This window comes from Odontesthes bonariensis, chromosome 9 (genome assembly GCF_027942865.1).
Source record: "Odontesthes bonariensis isolate fOdoBon6 chromosome 9, fOdoBon6.hap1, whole genome shotgun sequence".
Classification (NCBI taxonomy): domain Eukaryota; kingdom Metazoa; phylum Chordata; class Actinopteri; order Atheriniformes; family Atherinopsidae; genus Odontesthes; species Odontesthes bonariensis.
In genome coordinates this window covers 38,656,439-38,676,879 of record NC_134514.1, presented here as the reverse complement: position 1 = coordinate 38,676,879, position 20,441 = coordinate 38,656,439, and the positions used below count along the sequence as shown (strand labels likewise).

Here is a 20,441-nt window from a genome sequence, read left to right as displayed (position 1 = left end):
TGTATAAATGCCTGTTTATGTCATCAGTTACAGTATTTTTTGTTTTTTAGAAAGATACAATATAACAATCTAGTCAGTCTTGCTTGAGATGTGAAGGATTTGAGCTGAAGAGCTGAAAAGCTTGGCAATGTTTGGCCAAGTTCTAACAGTCAGCATGCAACAGAAGTAACCAAAGTCCACAAGTTCTCCAGTTTAGTCTGATGTTACTGTAAATGGCAATAATACTTAAAAGACTTATATTCTTCACATAGCCACTTACACCATTTTCCCCTAAAGAAGCAGCCAGTCAGTTTTCTTATTCCAAACATGCTTTCCAGCCGATAAAATAATCCCTTCTGTGTGACAAGGCTTCTTACAGGCTTAAAAGCAAATTAGAATAAATATGCAAGGTCACAAAAGTTGAAGAGTTTTTCAGCCTGGGGATTTTTGATTTTTTTTTTTGATTTTTTAAACAACTCTCCCATATTCTATGGGTTAAAGAAATCGGATTTTTTTTTTTTTGCTACCACAACTAAACTACTTTGAAATGTTGATCAGATTTCTGCTATGATTTTTACACGTGGAGTAACAGCAAAAGAATTTGATGCAGGACAGAGCATTCTCCATCGCGTTGTTTCTTTCTTTCTGACGGTGACAACAACAGTAATATCGTCTCCTTTGACTTCCGGGTCACGACCCCGGGAAAACATCTGGAGCATGCGCAGAGCGTAAAGTCTGATTCACCACGTGCTTCAGCGCCTACAAGCAGGTTTAGAGTGACTTTCAACTCAGTTATCTCGGGGTCTTAATCCGACTGCCAGTAACCCGATCCGGTCCAAATTTTAGTCAAACTTATGAACTTAATAACTCAGTTTTATCGTAATTTAGCCCATAATCTGATTCTTTTAGTCAGTGGGGTTACATGGCACTGAAACCATGACACCATGTTGCCAACTTCTACTCAGGAAGTTGCAAATGCCTAATGACTCAACTGACTGCTGTAGTTTTTAGGCAAATGTCCTTTTAACATACTGGTTGCAGCTTAACAACGCAAGCAAAAATATTATTTTCAACCCGTTACTGTTCCTCTTTAGTAATTAACACATGCAAGACAAAGGAACCACAGTTCAGCATAGGTGTGCTTACACAAATCAAAGCAATGTTGCAGCATCAGCTGAGTGAAGACAGCATCGCTTGCCCTTACACACTCAGTATTATTCCCCTCTTGGATTATTGGCTCAAATGTGTATCAGCAGTGGTTCAACCTCAACTCCTCATGCCACCTCTGGACTTTTACACATGACACCAGAGAGAGCTCATGAAAGATTAAGCAGCAGATAAAGGTTTCAAGTATTCCCTATGTGCACTGCTTTAAGAATGTTAAAAAGATGAAAAAAATGTCTTACAATACAGCTTCATATTTGCATTCCTTTCCTTTTGTGTTGTGGTTTGTCTCCTCTTTCAGCCCACCCACACAATCTCACATCTTTGCCCCTTCCTTGATAACACAGTTTTAAAGGAAGGGACAGTCCCAACACATGCCTGGCTGCCAACATCTTTGGTACAAAATGGACCCACTGTTTCCAAAGGTTGCTGCAAGTGTGTTGAAAGGGGAAGTTTACTTACTAATTCACTTGTGCATTTAGAGATTTTCAATCTTAAGAGGATAATCGCATTTGGGGTAAGTTTCAAGGTAAGAGGTAAGACTGAACCCTAGCATACATTCAATGATGACTCACCAAGACAGCTGCTACATAGAATGGTACAGACAGAAAAACAACTGAAAACTAAAACAATATAGAATTCAGTTTAAAAAAGAAAAAAATATATAATAATAAGTAAAGTAGGAACATAAAAAAAGGATGAAACGAGCCAAAAAGGTGAGACACAAAGGGGAAGTTGTGAAAGATCTCATCAGATGAGTCACTCGCACTGTCACAAGTCCCTTAAAGTGTTAGTTCGCCATTTTGCACATTAAGCCCTGTTTTTAGGTAGTCTGGGGTGAATTATAGATGTTCTGATCACAATTTGGACATTTGGTGCTGAACGGAGCATTTAGGTATCCACTGCTGCAGCCCCCCCACCTTTGCATTGAGTCAATGACCACTCAAGCAAACAATCATAAAACGGCATTAAACTTTCGTTTGAAAAGACATGGAACTCACCGTGTGGTCAGTGGTGGACAGCGATAAATTGACCCGAAAATCGCAGCGAAATGTGCCTTCTAACAGTTGTTTTAGCATTTGGTGGACCTATTTTTCCGGACACCGTTGAATAGCAGCAGCCAATACAAATCAATGAAGACGGACAATAATGGTAATATAACTTCTCTGGAAGCGTATTTCGCGGTGATTTTCGAGCCAACGTATCGCTGTCCACCACAGACCACACGGTGAGTTTCATGTCTCTGCAAACGAAAGTTTAATGCCGTTTTATGATTGTTTGCTTGAGTGGTCATTGACTCAATGCAAAGGTGGGGGGGCTGCAGCAGTGGATACCTAAATGCTCTGTTCAGCACCAAATGTCCAAATTGTGATCAGAACATCTATAATTCACCCCAGACTACCTAAAAACAGGGCTTAATGTGCAAAATGGCGAACTAACACTTTAAGATAAATAACAATACAACACTTCACATTCAATGTGAGAAGCACAGTAGATTTACACTGAAAGGAGAAATAACTGCAGAATAATGACTTCATCCCAAACTACTTTGTCATCTAACCATCTAGCCTTTGTGTTAATGAGGATAAATGTAAGTGGTCAATTAGAGATAAATTAATAGATTGATCAGCATGTACTGGTCATCAGCACTTATTCTCTCTAAATGATTGCCTTCAGCCACTGAAATACCCATGTTTTTACACCATAATAAATCAGTTTGCAGGCCTCCTTGTCAAGACAGGGTTTTATGACATTTGCATAATGTGCAGTGATGTGCTTCTTCAAACCCTCTTGAGAAATGCGACAGTTTTGTAGATTCAGACTGTTTCTTGATGCAACAGCAAACTGGCACCATGATAGTGAGAGCGATACTATGGCCATCTATTGCAGGAGTTTATGACATTGAATTTACAAAAATAATACCAAAAGTAGGACCACTGGTATATGGAACTGGATATTCCTTTTATTCTTTAGATTTTTAAAACAAAATATAGATAAAAGGCAATGTTACCCTTGAAGTCTTGTGTTAACATGAGTAAATTAGAGGACTTTGCCTGTATTGAATAGACCAGTAGTGGTAAAATTCTGTTTAAAAATATGAACCATGCGATCAAAGTCCACATGTGGCAAATCTCACCAAACTTTTGACACATTTAATGAGTCAAAAAACTGTAGTCTGAAAGCCAGCTGTTTGAAACACACACATACATATAAATACAGATATTAATTACTTATTCGACAAATTTATATTTTTGTACTATTAATGAATTAGTTTTATTATTTTAATATTTGTCTTTTATACAATCTTCTCCATTCCATTCTTATATTGTTTTTTACTTTCCATCTTATCCATTTTTATTCAAACTTCCAGTGTTCTTGTTTCCCCCAAACTGTCAGCTTAACTCATTGGCTGCCAGCCATTTTCAGTTCAGAGCCACCCATACTGCCAAGTGTTTTTCAGTATTTTGACTGATTTTCCAAGACCCACAGAAAAGTGTGTCTTATGACTATGTACACACCGAAATTACCAAAAGAAAGAGTAGACTCTCTTCTTTGATCGGAAAAAAAAGTTTGTTTCTACCATTTTCAGTCTTTTAGTAATAGACAATAGAACATAGGTTGGTTTCACCAAAATCAGCTGTTTGACCCAAAAAACGGAGAAAACACGCTTTTTCTTTTTTTGTGCAAAGTGGCACTGCTGCCACCTAGCGGGTAATTTTGCCAGTATATTCTCTGTTTAGTGTTTACAAGCCTAAGATTTAGTGACGAACTCCGCTAGATTGTCCCCCAGCCCGCTCCGTTAAAAAACGCAATTGACGTCTATAGACGTCTTTGGCAGTGAACGTTTTTTTTAAATTGACGTCTATAGACGTCAATGGCACCGAAAGAGTTAAGGGTTAAGACGACGCTTTTAGAGAACATTATTCTGTGTACATTTCTGTGCATGTGTGTGTGTGTCTATGTGGGACTTGTGGTTTGGGGAACTGGATGGGTAAAGTGGCGTTTTGTTTTGTTTTTTATTTATATTTTATTGACTTTTATCTTTTTTTTTTTTTTTTTTAAATGAAAAGTGCTTTAGAAATAAAGATTAATTGACTGATATATACCCGGCTCAGTGGTTAGAGTGGGTCGTCCAATAACCGGAAGGTTGGCGGTTCGATTCCCACTGTCACCGCTCAAAAAGGCGAGAGCCCATGTAGTACAGGCAATGGGTGTCAAATAATGGAAGAATCGCTCACAAGGTGATACAAGCATGACATTTTTCACAGATGTTCAGAAGAACCTATAGAACAATTTCAGGGGTGGAGCCACTCAAAATTCAGTGTTGCATAGCAACGGTTGCTAGGCAAAGATTGCAAACCAAATCAGCCCAGATGTTATTTGCAAGACAGGTCAACGCAGTAGTCAATGTTATTCAATTCAATTCAAATTCAAATTCAAAAATACTTTATTTATCCCAGAGGGAAATTAAATGTTGATGTAGCTCAATTAAATCAAGGAGTTATTATAGATGCTGATGGCTGTGGGCAGGAAAGATTTCCTGTAGCGGTCCGTTTTGCATCCAAACTGAAGAAGCCTTTGACTGAAGAGACTCTGTTTTCCGATAACAGTCTCATTGAGAGGATGTTCAGGGTTGTCCATAATTCTCTTGATTTTATGCAAAATCCTTCTTTGCATTATTGTCTCCAGAGGTTCCACAGTCGTCCCCAGAACAGAACCAGCCTTCCTTATCAGGTTGTTGAGTCTTTTTAGGTCCCTGGTTCTGATGCTGCTGCCCCAACAGATGACGCAAGAGGAAATGACGCTCTCAACAACAGACTTGTAGAAGATCTGCAACATCTTGTTGCAAACCTTGAAGGACCTTAGCTTCCTCAAGAAGTACAGTCTGCTCTGTCCTTTCTTGTAGATTGCTTCACTGTTGTGTCTCCAGTCCAGTCTGTTGTCCACATGAACACCAAGGTATTTATATTCCTCAACCACCTCCACTTCTTCTCCCATGATGGAAACAGGGTTTGATCTGACCCTGTTTCTCCTGAAATCTACAATCATCTCCTTTGTTTTGTTAACATTCAAGATGAGATGATTGTTCCCACACCATGCCACAAAGCGGTCCACCAGCTCTCTGTACTCAGCTTCTTGTCCATCTCTGATACACCCGACAACTGCAGAGTCATCTGAATATTTCTGTAGATGACAGGAGTCTGACTTGTACTGGAAGTCTGAAGTGTACAGAGTGAAAAGGAATGGTGAGAGTACAGTCCCCTGTGGTGCTCCTGTGCTGCTGATCACCTGGTTAGACACACAATTCTTTAGTCTGACAAACTGTGGTCTGTTTGTCAGGTAGTCATTAATCCAGGTGATTGTTGAGGCCTCCACCTGAGTCTTCTGGAGTTTCAGACGAAGCAGATCAGGCTGGATTGTGTTAAATGCACTGGAGAAATCAAAGAACATGATCCTCACAGTGCTGCCTGCTTTGTCCAGATGACAGTGGGTTTGTTGAAGCAGGTGTATGATAGCGTCTTCAACTCCAACTCCATGGCGATAAGCAAACTGCAGGGGGTCCTGATATGTGCTGGTTTGCTTACACAGGTGGGTCAACAGGAGTCTCTCCAGGACCTTCATGATGTGGGATGTCAGGGCAACAGGTCTGTAGTCATTGATGTCTGAAGGGTGAGTTTTCTTTGGTACCGGAACCAGACAGGATGTCTTCCACAACAGTGGTACCTTCTCTTGGGTCAAGCTAAGGTTGAAAAGGTGTTGCAGAATCCCACAGAGCTGCTCTGCACAGGCCTTCAGGACTCGGGGGCTGACACCATCTGGACCTGCAGCCTTGTTCCGGTTCAGTCTCTCCAACTGCCTCTTCACCTGACTTCTAGAAACAGAAAAGTGGGAGGGGGAGGCAAAGGGGACAGCAGCATCTCCTGATTGGGTTGAAGACAAACTAGTGGAAGCAGAAGAATCCATGACTGAGGTGGAAGTGGAGATGTTACAGGAAAGCTGTGAGTCAGAGGAGGGTGGGATGTCTCTTTGGCTGGGAACAGGAGGGGAGGATGGTGAGCTTGTTCCTGAACTGAACCTGTTGAAGAATGTGTTCAGCTCATTTGCTCTGTCCAGACTTCCATCCATCCGATCCTCCCTCTGCTTGAGGCCTGTGATCTTCTTCATTCCTGACCACACATCTCTGATATTGTTCCTCTGCAGTTTACTCTCAAGCTTCTTTCTATACACCTCCTTGCTCTCTCTGATCTTGACTTTGAGCTGCTTCTGTATACTCCTCAGTAACTCCCTGTCTCGCTCCCTAAAGGCTCTTTTTTTCTTGTTCAATAGTTCCTTTAGCTCACTGGTGATCCAGGGTTTGTTATTAGGGAAGCATCTCACTGTTCTGGTGGGGATGGTGTTGTCCACACAGAAGTTTATATAGTCAGTCACACACTCAGTCATGGCATTAATGTCCTCTCCATGTGGCTTACAAAGAGAAATCCAATCGGTTGCATCAAAACAACCCTGTAAGGCTTCTTCAGCTTCATGTGACCACTTTCTAACAGTCTTTTTTGTGACAGGTAGTCTCTGGACAAGGGGTTTATATGCTGAACAGAGAAAAACAAGGTTGTGATCTGATTTACCCAGGGGAGGTCTTGATTTGGAAATGTATGAATCCTTGACATTTATGTAAAACAAATCCAATGTCTTGTTTTCTCTGGTAGAGCAGCTGACAAACTGTTGAAAAGTTGGCAGTGTAGCAGAGAGTGAGGCATGATTAAAATCACCAGATATTGCTACAAAAGAATTGGGGTGTTGTGTCTGTATCTTAGCAACAACGGAACTGATGACATCACATGCAGTGTCGGCAACAGCTGAGGGTGGAATGTAAGCAGCCACCAAAACAACACTGGTGAACTCTCTTGGCAAATAATATGGACGAAAACTTACTGCCAATAGTTCAATGTCAGGACTGCAGAGACGACTCTTCACAGTAACATGTCTTGGGTGACACCATCTGTTGTTGACAAGCACTGCCAATCCACCCCCTTTCCTTTTCCTGCTACTCTTTAAATCTCGATCTGCTCGTACAATCAGGAAGCCCGGCAGAGAGACGCTGGAGTCGGGGATATGATCCTGTAGCCATGTCTCAGTAAAACACATAATGCTACATTCCCGATATTCTTGCTGAGTCCTTGTCAAGGCTAGAAGTTCATCCAACTTGTTAGCTAATGATCTTACATTGCCCATGATGACGGATGGCAGAGATGGTTTGAACTTCTTCTTTCTTTCTCTCCTCTTTGCTCCTGCTCTGCATCCACGATGCCTCCTTTTCAATTCCAGTGGGATTTCTGGCTTCAGTTGTCGAATTATTTCTGCTTTTCCAATGTTAATCAGCTGCTCCCTGTTGTAAACCACCTTGTTGCTATGGTTATGCATCATAACAAAAGAGTAAAATATACAAAAGTATTGGGAAAAATTAATCCAGCTGCACAGCATCCAAGGCAGGAAGGAACAGTTGTCCAAAAAATGCAATTTCTACCAAGAAATAACAGGAATGAAATTTAGAAAAAAGAAAAATCTCAAAGTGAGGTACAGAGCTACTCCAACGTGCTGCCACCCTCAACAGCGCATTCTAGAACATTATGGAGGAAATGGGGAGCCCATTTGAGGAGGAAAACCAGGACCTTTTAAGACTGCATTCAAAAGACATCATGGACAAGCAGTCAATTGAATGTCTAACCACAATAATATCAAAGGGTCAAGAGCAGTATGCAACGTTTGTTGAGGAAAGGATTAGAACAAACATTAAGCCAATTACAGCAACAATTACCAGAAACAAGGTGATGCTCTTCAATGTTCAAGCACAAACATCAAAGAAATCGGGAGATAAGGTGAATCTCCTCAAAAATTAATCGTCACTATTCGCAAGGCTGTATATTGCGTGCCAAACGAGATGGTGACTTGGACAATTTTTTCAGGCATGAAAATCACCCCTTTCCACCATCTCTCTCTACCTATGGGCAGTTACGACAGGGGAAGAAGTCTGACCTAATGACCTGTCTTGAACAGAAATTGGAATCACCAAATGATGTGACACCAGATACTGAAGTACAAATTATGGATGGTGCAGCGCTTGCTAACTTTCTGAGACCTGAAGGCTGTAAGACATTTGGAGACTACACTGCAAAGATTTTTCTTCCATACATACACAAAGCCCAAAGTCAGGCTCAGAGAGTGGATGTCATCTGGGATCAGTACTTTGATAACAGTCTAAAAGCACAGACAAGAGAACTGCGTGCCAGTGGCCCTATCCAAAGGAGACGAGTTGGAGTGTCTAGCCCCACACCCAAAAACTGGCATCAGTTCCTTCGCTTAAGCAGCAACAAGACTGACTTGTTCAAATTTCTGAATGATGAACTGATGGAGAAGACATCAGCAGACAAGCCTCTCATAGTTACTGATGGTGCTAATGTATTATGTTCACCTCCACGAAATACAAGCCACATCGCTCCCTGCAACCACGAGGAAGCAGATTCCAGGATAATGGTACATGTGGGTGATGCTGTTATGCAGGGCTTCCACAAGATCCTTGTTCGAACTGTAGATACTGATGTGGTGGTTTTGGCAGTGTCAGTTGTGCAGCAGCTGGCTCAGACAGTTCAGATTGAACTCTGGATTGCGTTTGGTTGTGGGAAAGACTTCAGGCACATTCCAGCTCACCAGATATGTGCTTCACTTGGCCCACAGAGATCCTTGGCACTTCCTATGTTTCATGCTTACACGGGTTGTGATACTGTGTCCCATTTTGTCCAAGTTGGAAAGAAGACAGCGTGGAAAGTCTGGGAGGCACATGATGAATTCACCAAAACCTTCTTTGAGCTCCATAATGCCCCAGAGGAAATAGCTGAAGGGACGGAAGCTTCTCTGGAGTACTTCACCATCCTCCTTTATGACAAGACAGCAACATGCTCTTCTATCAATGAAGTCAGAAAGAATTTGTTCATTCACAAAGGGCGCCAGATGTCAGGTCTTCCTCCAACCAAGGCTGCCCTGCAGCAACATATCAAGGGAGCAGTATTGCAAGGCGGTCATCACTGGGGATGCATCACAGTGCCACATCGTCAGTTACCCTCTCCAGCTGAGTGGGGATGGGTTGGCTCAGTACAGTGGAAGCCTCTTTGGTCAAGCTTGCCTGAAGCTAGTGCGTCGTGCCCAGAGCTGCTCAAGTGTTCTTGTCGGAGCAGATGTCGAGACTGCAAATGTGTTCGTGCACATCTAAAATGCATTGCCTACTGTACATGCAATGCTGGCTGTGACAATACCTAAGCCTTTGGCAGTGAAATTCTAAACATTTGAGGGGTTAAAGAGTTCAATTGCATTGACCTTAGTAGTTAGCGGAATTCTGTTGGGAATTTTATTGTTCATTTCATTTCTTACATGTTGTATGTTGTTGGGCAGTTGCCTTTGGAAAGAGTAGCAATAAAGTTTATTGTATAAATGTTTCCATTGCGTTTGATTTGATTGGTTCAACTTAATAGATATGAATGAGTGTTAAATGCAAAAAGTGAAAGAGAGGCCTGACATGTACTGACATTTGCAAATCCATGTTTTACTTAACATGAGATTTCGTCTTCAAAAAGAAGTAAGACAACAATTGAAATGTTCATGTAATTGTGATGTTTCGGTGGCTAGAATGACATTAAAGGGGTTATTGCTGTACATATTGCTAATATAAAACATTTTGACACATTATTATAATGATTTTGAGAAAGAAAGTAAAAATATAAATACATAATATCATAAATTTGCTCAGAAACTGTATTATTGATGCTGGTTGCTAGGTAAAATGCTTTGCCTAGCAACCGTTGCTATGCAAAATCAAATTTTGAGTGGCTCCACCCCTGAAATTGATAAGGAGGTCCTAATGAACACTTGTGCCGAGTTTCATGCTTTTATCACCTTGTGAGCGATTTTTTTCACCCATTGCTTGTACTAATGCTCGATACCCATGCTCCCCGGGGGCTATGAATGACTGCCCACCGCTCCAGTGTATGCATCCGTCTCTATGAGTGTGTGACCCTGTGTGACCCAACAGGTGCCAACCTGGATGGCTCCAATGCAAAGGAGTAATTTGGTGTGACATGACAATGTGTTGCCTATCCCTAAATAAAAAGATAAAGTTACCCTCTAAAGTGAACCGAATGACCCGGGGGCTAGTTGCTCACATCTGGATTCACCAACCTTATGAGTCCAGAAATTTAGTTCAGCTGACTACAAAACAGACCTAACACTAGACTAATCTTAGAACAAATATAACATCACAATTAGACGTTTCATCCTTTTGTGCATTTTTCTTTTACATTGCACGGAACAGTATGACTGACAAACAATTCCAAACCAGGAATGGAATGAATAATATTAAAGAAGATAAAGATCAAGCCGCTCAGAGGGGAAGATTTTTTGACAGTCTGGCTGATAAAGTGCAGTTGAAATCCAGAGCAGGGTCATGTTACACCTCACACCAGGCAGAAATGTGTTTGTGTTCAGATTAATTGAGCCTCCTCTCTCCTGTTACTGATACTTCTCCTTCTTGCAGGATATTTTTCTCATTGATCTGTTAGGGGAAAAAGTGAAGCTGATGCTGCTCTCCATGGAGTGGTGAAACCAAATCACAGACACTTAATAATAAGGGTGAAACTCCACCTCATAAAGCCCTGATGCATTGGTAGTGGGATGTAGCACGACAGTGTTAAGAGAAAAATTAAAGAGAAAATAAGAGTGAAACGGCAGGATATCATGATTTCTTTTTAAATCTGTCACTCTCAGAAGTTTTCAAACTGAATTTTGCTTGAAAAGCAGCTAAAATAAATGTTCAAAATTTTGTTTAATTTATTTATTTATTTATTTTAAGTCAACTACCTGTATGGAAGGCTACTGTTTCTCAAGGACTTTCTGTCCTTGTGACAGTCTCTGACTCACCCTTAAGCTTAAAAGATCTGCACGTGACAATCTCAACATGTGCCTCTCTTTCTCTAGAGGTGCCACTAGCCAAGCTGGGTGTGCGGCTGAAAGGCTGATTTTCCTCGTGTATAGAGGCCAGGTTATTTTGACAAACTGAGTTTTTCCATACTTCATTCCCCACCCCCCAAAAAAGAAAAAAAAGTTCCACAGTTAGAGTCAACTATACAAAGGGTACAACTATTGTCAAAACCACTATTGTCGATGACATCCGCGGTCATATGAGACCGCCCTTCACCTGCTAAATAGGTCTGTGTGCAGCAACTACTCTGCCCGCAACTGTAGATGATCTCCTAACAATTGTCTTCCTCTCAATTTACAGGCAAAGCAGCTCAGTCAAAGAGAGAAAACTCTCTCATTCTGCAGCAACAACCACTTTGTACTCATCGCTGTCCAACCAACTAAACCCTGATTTATGGTCGTCTGGGAAAGGCCACGGAGCGGAGAGCCCTCTCCGTCATCGGAGACCCTCCCGGAGACGCTCTCAGTCGCTTGCGTGCGTCGGCCAACATTCCTATCTATCTATCCGTCGAGGAGACGGAGACTCACGGAGACCACAAGGGTTTTGATTGGTCGGCTAACAACATCATTTCCGGAATCACTTTCCCAGTTTAGCTCCTTCCTCTCAGAACAACAACACCGCCATTTTTGAAAGAGTTTACTGTGTGCCGGGCAACATTTGGTCAAAATTATTTGCATTTCAACATCAACAAGCTCCAACTCCAACAACAGTCTTTCTCTCTCGGTCGCCATCGTTCACTGTGAGGAGTGGAACGGAGCCGGAAGGTGAACAATCAATCAACCACTTTCACCATAGATGATTGGGTCGACTAACGTAGCGCCGCCTTCTGATCGGGAGGTGAACTGCCTTGCGTATCTGACAGTCCGACGGAGAACTTCGAAAGGTTTAGTGACCATGGAGTCGGATTGACGGATAGCGACGGAGAAGCATACAGAGGCCTTTAAGGTCTGACTGAGTCTCGTCCAAAACGGGAGATGTTAGCAACTGTAACTGTTATAGAGCAGTTCAGCTCTGTACTGCATTTTCATGCCTCTTTCCTTCATTATAGTCTGAGAGTAATAATGCATTTAAGTGCAAACATGTAAAAAATTCTGTTGACAAGGTTAGCACTGGCATTATCTTGCTGTAAAAGAGGCCCAGAAAAATACCCATGGCAGTGTGTACAAGGCCTGACAGTATATGTAAGGGATGGTAGTGCTTACATTTGCTTCTCAATTATACAGTTTTCCTCTTTCCACCAGCACTGATCTCTGACTGCAGCTGGCTTAGCTAACATATCATCACCTGCCAAACTACTCACAAGAACAGGGGGAGTGCAGGTCATTTGGAATTTGTTAGAGATGACTGTAAAAACTTGACAGTAGCTGAAATATACACATCAGGTTTTTGAAACTAATCACAGAATATATGGCATCTGATGATTGGCCCCCATGTTACAGAGAAACAGAAGCTGGGCCTCTGCTGCTGCTCTTATGTATGGCCCTCATTCTCCCTTTGGTTTCACATCAGATCTCTGATCTGGAATTGATCAAACTTTAACAGCTGCAGGACCAATCAGCAGGACTGAGGCCATAACTCTAGGCATGACATCTGGCCTGGGTGCTCTGTCAAATCAGATATGATGAAACAATAGCCGCTTTCGGACTGTAGGAACCTTTGGCAGTTCTAATAACCTTTTAATCCGCGGGGCCGTTTTCTCCCGTGTTCGGACATACAGGAACTCGGGGCTATCTCCCTCAGTTCCTATAACTATTTAGCTCCTTCTCCGAGGTCGGGTCTTTTCATGGTTCTATAGAACGAATATGACGGAGGTGTGTGGTGGTCGGTAGCTACGCCCCATGTCATGCTATCACGGCTGAAATGTTTCCTCATACCACACAGACAGAACCGGCGGGTGTTTAATAAGTTAAACGCAGACGGCTGCGCGCGCCGCATCAGTCCCGACCTGGTTCCGACTCATGTGCGAATGCAGACTAAAACAGAAGGACAGTTATCAGAACGAAATTCGAGTAGGACAGTTCTGATAACTACGTTCCTATAACTACTCTGTCCGAAAGCGGCTATTGCAATAAAGTTCTGGATAAACCCTATGAAGGGATCGTGGTAGATCGTTCTCAAGCAAGACCATTTAGTTTAAGTGAAAACATGATGAACTGCGTGCAGATTAATACATAGCAACTGTAACTTACAGTCCAAATTTACAAGGGATCAGGGTAATCCCAACCGCCCTCCTCCTCCATTCTTTCTATGAGCCGTAAGTCAGCCTTGGCCTCCCACAGGATTTAGGGGAATTCTTTTATGTGTTCATAGTCTTGGAGTGATGAGAAAATGTTTTGTTAGATCTCAGTTACATGTAACCATTACTAGTGTCCTGTCCAGGCTGCAGAGACGCTTCCACTCTCAGCAACGATGGGTCAATGGGAGAGTGGAGAGGCTGAAGTATGGAGAGATTAAGCTTTCAACCCCCATCCCTTCGCTCCATCACCACAGGGGGGAACCGAGGGCCCACTCTGCTCAACGTCTCCGGGTGTTGGGTGGCCTGCACTCCACTGAAAAGACTCCCCTCCTGTTCACTGGGCTTGTTTCTCCAGCCAAATATTCCTTTTTAGAATTTTCACCTATTTCACCATTTTCCCGTGCGCTTCAGTATCAGTGTGTTAGCCCTCTCTAGCAACCAACTCAATCTTTTATAAATTAGGTTTTTAAAAGCCTCAATGTATCCAAGAACTGTTCAATCTGATTAATTGATTTTATACCAGACAGAAATAACAGCAAAAAGGTTTTGGAATGACGTGTTTGAATTCATTTCAACTTCGTATGTCCCACAAACTGACTACTGGACATGCACACATTGCGATGTGGATGATGAAATGATATATCGTAGCCCCAAAGTGAACCATGTGTTAAGCCGGATTTACAGTTGACGCGTCTGTCACGGCGGTGGCGGACCGTGACGTCAAAATGCCGTTTCAGGCCTGCCGCTTGCCTTGAAAAGACGGCGCAGCGCGTTGTCGTGCACCAGTCGATTTTTGTAACTTGGCTGCGCCGAGAACGACAAACCGGATGGACCAATGTGAGACCAGGCTCAGTGAGGAGGTGCGTTTGTACAGGCACCTGAGCGAAACTGCAGTGAAACAGCACAGGGAGCACGTAAACTCCCAAAACTGGTGCACAGAGATGGGCAGAACTTTGGGGAAAGAGGGAGAGTTCTGTAAGAATGTGTGGAAGAAGCTACGGGACAGATACGTGAAGGCAAAGAAGAGGGCAGAGACTCTGTTGATGCCGGGGGCTTCAGACCTTCACCTCTTTTAACTGAATTAAAAAATTTAAATTATCCGAATACTGCAGCAGTATAATTAATGACAGTGTTCCTGCTCTTCATTGTTTTCTTCTCCACTTTCGTGGTTGTAGAGTAGCGGTAACCTTAACGTAGCAGCGCCACCTCTGTGACGGAGAAAATTGCAACGACTGGCGCATCGATTTGCGTCACTATATATTGCGGGCACGAAATCGTGACGTCATCAACACCGCTCGCGCTAGCAGACGCGGCAACCATGCCTTTACACTGAATGCTGTTTCTATGCACCCTTGCTGTCACAAGGAAATAAATAGTCTAGTACAGTGATTGACAGCTTGAAGGAGATTTGCAAACTGCAATATATTACCTTGTTCTTGACCATGAAGGTTGTTTACCAGGTGGCCATAAAATAGCCTCTTTCACATATGCATTGCACCTTATCGGCGCAGATGACATCTCTGTTAACCGTGCAATTCACATGTCAAACAAAGGCTGGTCAGCCCTGCATCACTGTGTCATGTCACACATTAAGCTGGTGTCACAGAATCAGCTGAATGATGGCAGCATCATTGGTTAAAGTGGCGTCTTCTGTGACACCGGTTGGATGTGTGTACGCACACACCAGGCAGGATGGTTTGGCCCATGTTACTACCTCCCTTGTTGGATTAGAGGTGTATCAGTGGCACACTGACTGTGATCCCCATTCCACCTCTGTACTTTAACACATGACACCATGTGCAAGAAAGCTGCATATATATACTGTATATGCATATACAGTATATACACACACATCATCAGACTTGTACACGAGTCAACATGTATAATGTGTCCAATGAAACAACAATGCCTCTGCAAAACCATCCAGCTTCCTCTAACGTGAGGCCTCATCTCAGTTTAGCTTCACACAGGAAGTAGTAACAACTTCTACCGCAGCAGTCCTATGTGCATGCATTAGTTCCATGCATTTTACAAAAGTCCACTGAAGTATTTTCTGTTGAACTGATGCAACACTCAGTTAAATCAGCTTAACCCTTGTGGTGCTTTTCAGAACTGCAGATGCACGTTGATTGCCACAGTGAACTACCAGTGATTGACAGGTCACTAATCAGTTAGGTGACTCATGAAGAAGTAAATCTGCCAGTGACTTGGTGGTATGTGTATGTCAGAGCGAGCATCTGTGTAATGAGTGGGCAGCTCATGTTTGCCATTATTATGAACACAATTTGTAAGGCAGTTCAACACAATCTGGGCTGGCAGTGTAGGAGGGTTGCTCTGGAGACAGTTTTTAGTCCCATTCTTCAAACACCATGCTATTGTTCTTAGAATCACGTTTTTCCAGCTATGCATACAAGCAGTGAAGTTGATTAATTACTCCTTTTTGGTGACTTGCAGCATTCTGGGACATGAAACTTGAAAGTTTTTTTTCAATCCATTGGGTGTGATTGTGCTGTTGTCAAAGATGCTACTGCAGCCACAGAAGTCAGCTGTTTTATAGACTGGAAGAGCATCACCAATAAGCAAAGATATATGTGAATCCTACGAGTAAATAGGATGTTACAGACCCTGATGGATTACTTCATTATGGTAAATTATGGTAAAATACTGGAGGCATCATTCACAAACGTGAGCCCTTATATTGGCCAAAGATTTGAAGATAGGATTAGTTTAGTTTTATTTTCATAAATCCAGAAAAGGCAAATAAATCTAAATTAGAGAGGTTGAAACTAAGGCTGGACTATACATAATTCCATCACAGATGTTGCCATATGCACGTGTGCAATAGTATGATAACAGGGCGCAATGTCAAGTCCCACAAAATGAGTCAACCTTGTCATGCTGCAATAGGATTCAAACATCTTTTTTTTAACGTGACTCTTCAACAAGAGACGTCTCTGACACAAACATCAGAAACTCAGTTTATATATACAGAAATATGTACAACTACTCTGCTGACAACTGCAGAGACAGACACTGTCCACAACCACAAACTGTGATCCATCCATCAAATGTGGTGAGAAGAGGCCATGCAGGGCATCTGGTGATGTCTCCGGCTATCAGCAATGCTATTCTCAGCAGTTTGATTAATGCAGGCTACTATGTCCTGGTGCACCAAGCACTCTTTGGAAGAACTTCCAAGCGTGGACCATGCACTGTAATTGAAACCGTGGTTTGATTCAGCGGTAAAACAGCTGCTTTACTGAAAGTAATAATTGTTATGCTGCAGTGGGTGCTCCTTTCGGACCCGGAAATGAGACTATAAGTGAGCTGGAGTCCAAATAACCCCGCTCTACAGCTGGGGAGGCCGACCTCCTGAGAGAGGAATACTTCCCTTTCTTCCCAGACCACCTGCACACAGCACACATCTGCTCCCATGGTTACGGATGTCCATGGGATGCTTTTTTCAGTCCTCTAGGTGAGGATCTCTTAGTTTGAAGTCCATTAGATTATTTCTGCGAAGTGCGACTCAAATATTTCTGCACAACGCAAAGGGTGATGAAATCAGTTTTTGTACTTAGTTGTGACCACTGTTCAATGAGCAGAAAACACCGGTATCATTGAAACAACAGCATATATAATAGGGGTGGGCGGAAAAATCGATTCATGTACATATCGCGATTTTTAATAGGATGATTTTAAAAATCGATTTTTCTCCCCTGAATCGATTATATTACGTCATATCCGTGTCCAGAAAAACTTAATCAATTCATTACATTAAGTTATGTTAAAACTAGCCCACATTTGTGCTGTGTGGACATTTTAATTCATTTTGTAACTGTAAACTTTAAAAAATGCTGTACATGTCTCAGTTGAAATAAATGTCAGCTGCTGGACTGACTGACACAGACTGATGTGTATCGTTTATGGGAACGACATTCATTCTAGAAGTGTTTGATTCAACTTGTTTGTTTTTTAAGGAGGAAGAAAATTGCAATTACTGGTTATATCGAATCGCAATACTTGTAGAATCGCAATTATCAAGAAGCATATCGTCCCACCCCTAATATATGGGCCAACATAAAGACACTTTGCATGAACATGACCAGCTCCACCAAAACCAGTGGTTTTTCTAAACTTAGCTGCACTCAAACTGAACACAATGGAACCCCACCAGATACCAACATCCATTACAGATATATGCCCCCTTATAAGCAAACTCAGACTCTACAATACTGTAATTACATCATCTGTAGGTGAGCAGTGAAGGCTTCATGCAAAGTTAGCTTACAGTTCTGCAGCCGTAAATAAAAAACCATTAAGGCGATATATGTGCATGAGGTTTTAAAACACACGTCTGTCTGTTTGGGATGGAAAAAAGGATGATGGCATCTGAAATACGTAATTCCTGATGACCCAACCGGAGGGTTACAGCTTCGCAAAGACTCGCAAAATGCCTTCGGCAGTCTTATCGTGTGCCACCTCACTACATATGTCAATAATCATATATATATATATATATATATATATATATATATATATATTAACCCCTGGTACATACATATTTTCTACAAGAGCTGAGTATGTGGTTCTACCAACCAGGGTCGTTTTTCCAGCCTCTACCATTACCACGTAAAACATCAGTAATTATGTAACATCAATGGAAGAGGAAGAGAAGGTAGTTTGGAATAGGAACGCGATAAATCCCCGTTGTTCGACCCCCGGACAGAACGTGACTGAGTGTCGCAGCTCCCCAGCGTTGGGGAAGGAGCAAAGAGGCAGAGGGACATTACAGCAGCACGGCGTCAAAAACCTACCAAATGCGACGGATACGGCGCCAGAGACTTAGGTCGAGTCAGAAAAAAACTTCCACCAGATCCAGGGTCAATTTCCGGGCAGTCCCGCCGTCTTCTCGAATCACTTTCCGGACATTTTCTGTGCACATTGACCGTGTGAGCCACACAGTTGACAGGCTTGTTGCCTTAGTCGGAGACTGCAAATGAGCTGAGCTAAACCACACTGCTCAACTGGTGTTGAAAGAAGAGCAGGGATTGGTCCAAAACTCAGCGAAGCCTGTGTGTCAGAGCTGCTGATTGGCTTATACGTTATGGGCGGAACTGCAATACATTTAAAAGCATAGTGTGATTTTTTTTTTCTTCTGAATTTGTGATTAAGCGCACCACTTGGGTGGATACTGATAGAAAAATGTCTTAAATGTTATAGTATACATTACTAACAGCAGTATGACGCAGTATCTGCGACAATAAACATTTCACACAAAAAACATTTTTTTGTTTCTTTGCCTTTTTTCCAGGGAGAAAATCTTTTTAAATCCTTTTTTCTCAGCAGAATATTTTAGTATTCCTTGTGTATCCACATTCAAACAGAGAGGAAACGCAGCTCTTTATGTGGGACCTGTCATGGAGCACTGAAGGGACACATGATGGTCATGTGAGTTTTGCATGTCGATATAGCCTCAGGTGTTGCTCAACAGCTATGTGTCAAAGCCACAAAATACAAGTGAACCTTATTAAACTATTGTGCTTTCTCATAGCAGTTGGTTTATAACATTCAGAAATGTATATTTTAAATCTTTCATAACCTGAACAATGTAAAAAGAAAATACTTCTAAATACATTGTGAAGCTGTTTTTAATGTGGAAACTGTATCTGTTTGGGACATGGCCTGATGTCTTTTGTATATTACATTCGTAGGAGAAGCAGCTGCTGTGTCCCATATAAGAGATAGAAGCTCCTCAGTGAACAAATTATCTTTCCCCGAAGGCCATAGAAAGACTGACACAGCAGGACTGAAAGCACACCAGGACTCGGAGGGTAAGAGGGAGGGCACATCAAGTCTCTGGAACAAGGAAGAGATTGCTTTCCTGTTTCTGAAATATTTCTCATTTCAGTGGAAGCTTTGAAGTCATGGTCAGATAAAAGATGGCCAGTGATCAATGATACCATTATTGTGGGTGCTCTGATTTCAGTCACAGGGAACACTCAGTGGAGGCCAGCACTCAGCATCCCCAGCAGAGTTCAAAAGTGCATATTATTCAATGTGAGCAGAGACAAACATTAGGGGCTTAAGCAGCATGGAATCTTTGAAGGCCAGTGCAAATAGGTTCATTTAGAAAGATGGTTACATGTTCAGCACTTTGAATTTGATATATTATAATTTCATTTAAATTTTCTATCTGAGGAAAAACAAATTTGTTCTCACTTGATATCAACATGAGACACTGCACTTTCATTTTAAGAGCTTTTCTGAATTTCCACCAAATGTTGTGAAAATAAAATTGAATGTAAATGTGAGTGGAAATTATGCGTATACATAAACTGAATAATTGCAATATTTCTTGTCCTTTGTATATGCAACAATACAACAGCATCCATCATATTACATGACTGGATATCTGATATTGACTTAAATATTTAATCATGTATTGATTGATCCCAACCAAATATATGGGCTGTCGATGGACACTTGACACCTCTCAGCCACACATTAGGACAACCAGTGTCGTGTTGATTTCATCAATTGCAAGTTGTTTGTTGTAAAATGTTTGGGCCAACATTCATTTTCCCATGAGGCTCGTTTACACCATGGCGGTAACAATGTAGAGTGTGGAAATGAGTGGTGACTGTTGTTCTTCCAGATGTGGGCAGCCCAGCAGGTCATTTCACCCAAGATGAATTGGTCATCCTGATCTGACTTTCCCAATATTCAAGGGGGCATAACTCAACTGAAGGGCTATGGAGGGAGATGATGGCTATAATGGCTGCTGGCACAATACATTTGCTCAAGAGTCTGTGGAGTGTGAGAGCGGATGAGTGATGATAAAATGGGAGGAAATGTGTGGCGTCCAACAATGCCAATGTCCTTGGGGAGGAGGTGAAGAGGTCAAGGTGCTGAGGTAAGAAATCCTTAATAGAAACCGTTCCAGGGAATTAACATGAGCTGTATAGTTTGGCTTGAAATACACATAACAGTGTACTTGTGAGAATAATGGAATCAGGATCATCATCACAATGAACAACA

At 42.0% G+C, this 20,441-nt stretch overlaps 1 protein-coding gene across 2 annotated transcripts in view; it reads right to left on the bottom strand.

Annotated features, from left to right (window-relative positions):
* The window catches only part of tpst1 (tyrosylprotein sulfotransferase 1), a 55,515-nt gene extending 37,096 nt beyond the window's left edge, over positions 1-18,419 (bottom strand). Inside the window, exon 1 of one of the 2 annotated variants that reach the window (XM_075474199.1) lies at positions 18,218-18,419. The gene's annotated coding sequence lies outside the window, so the exon portion shown is untranslated. The remainder of the gene's footprint in view (positions 1-18,217) is intronic. The other variant, XM_075474201.1, reaches the window with a different exon arrangement.
* Positions 18,420-20,441: the final 2,022 nt, after the last annotated feature.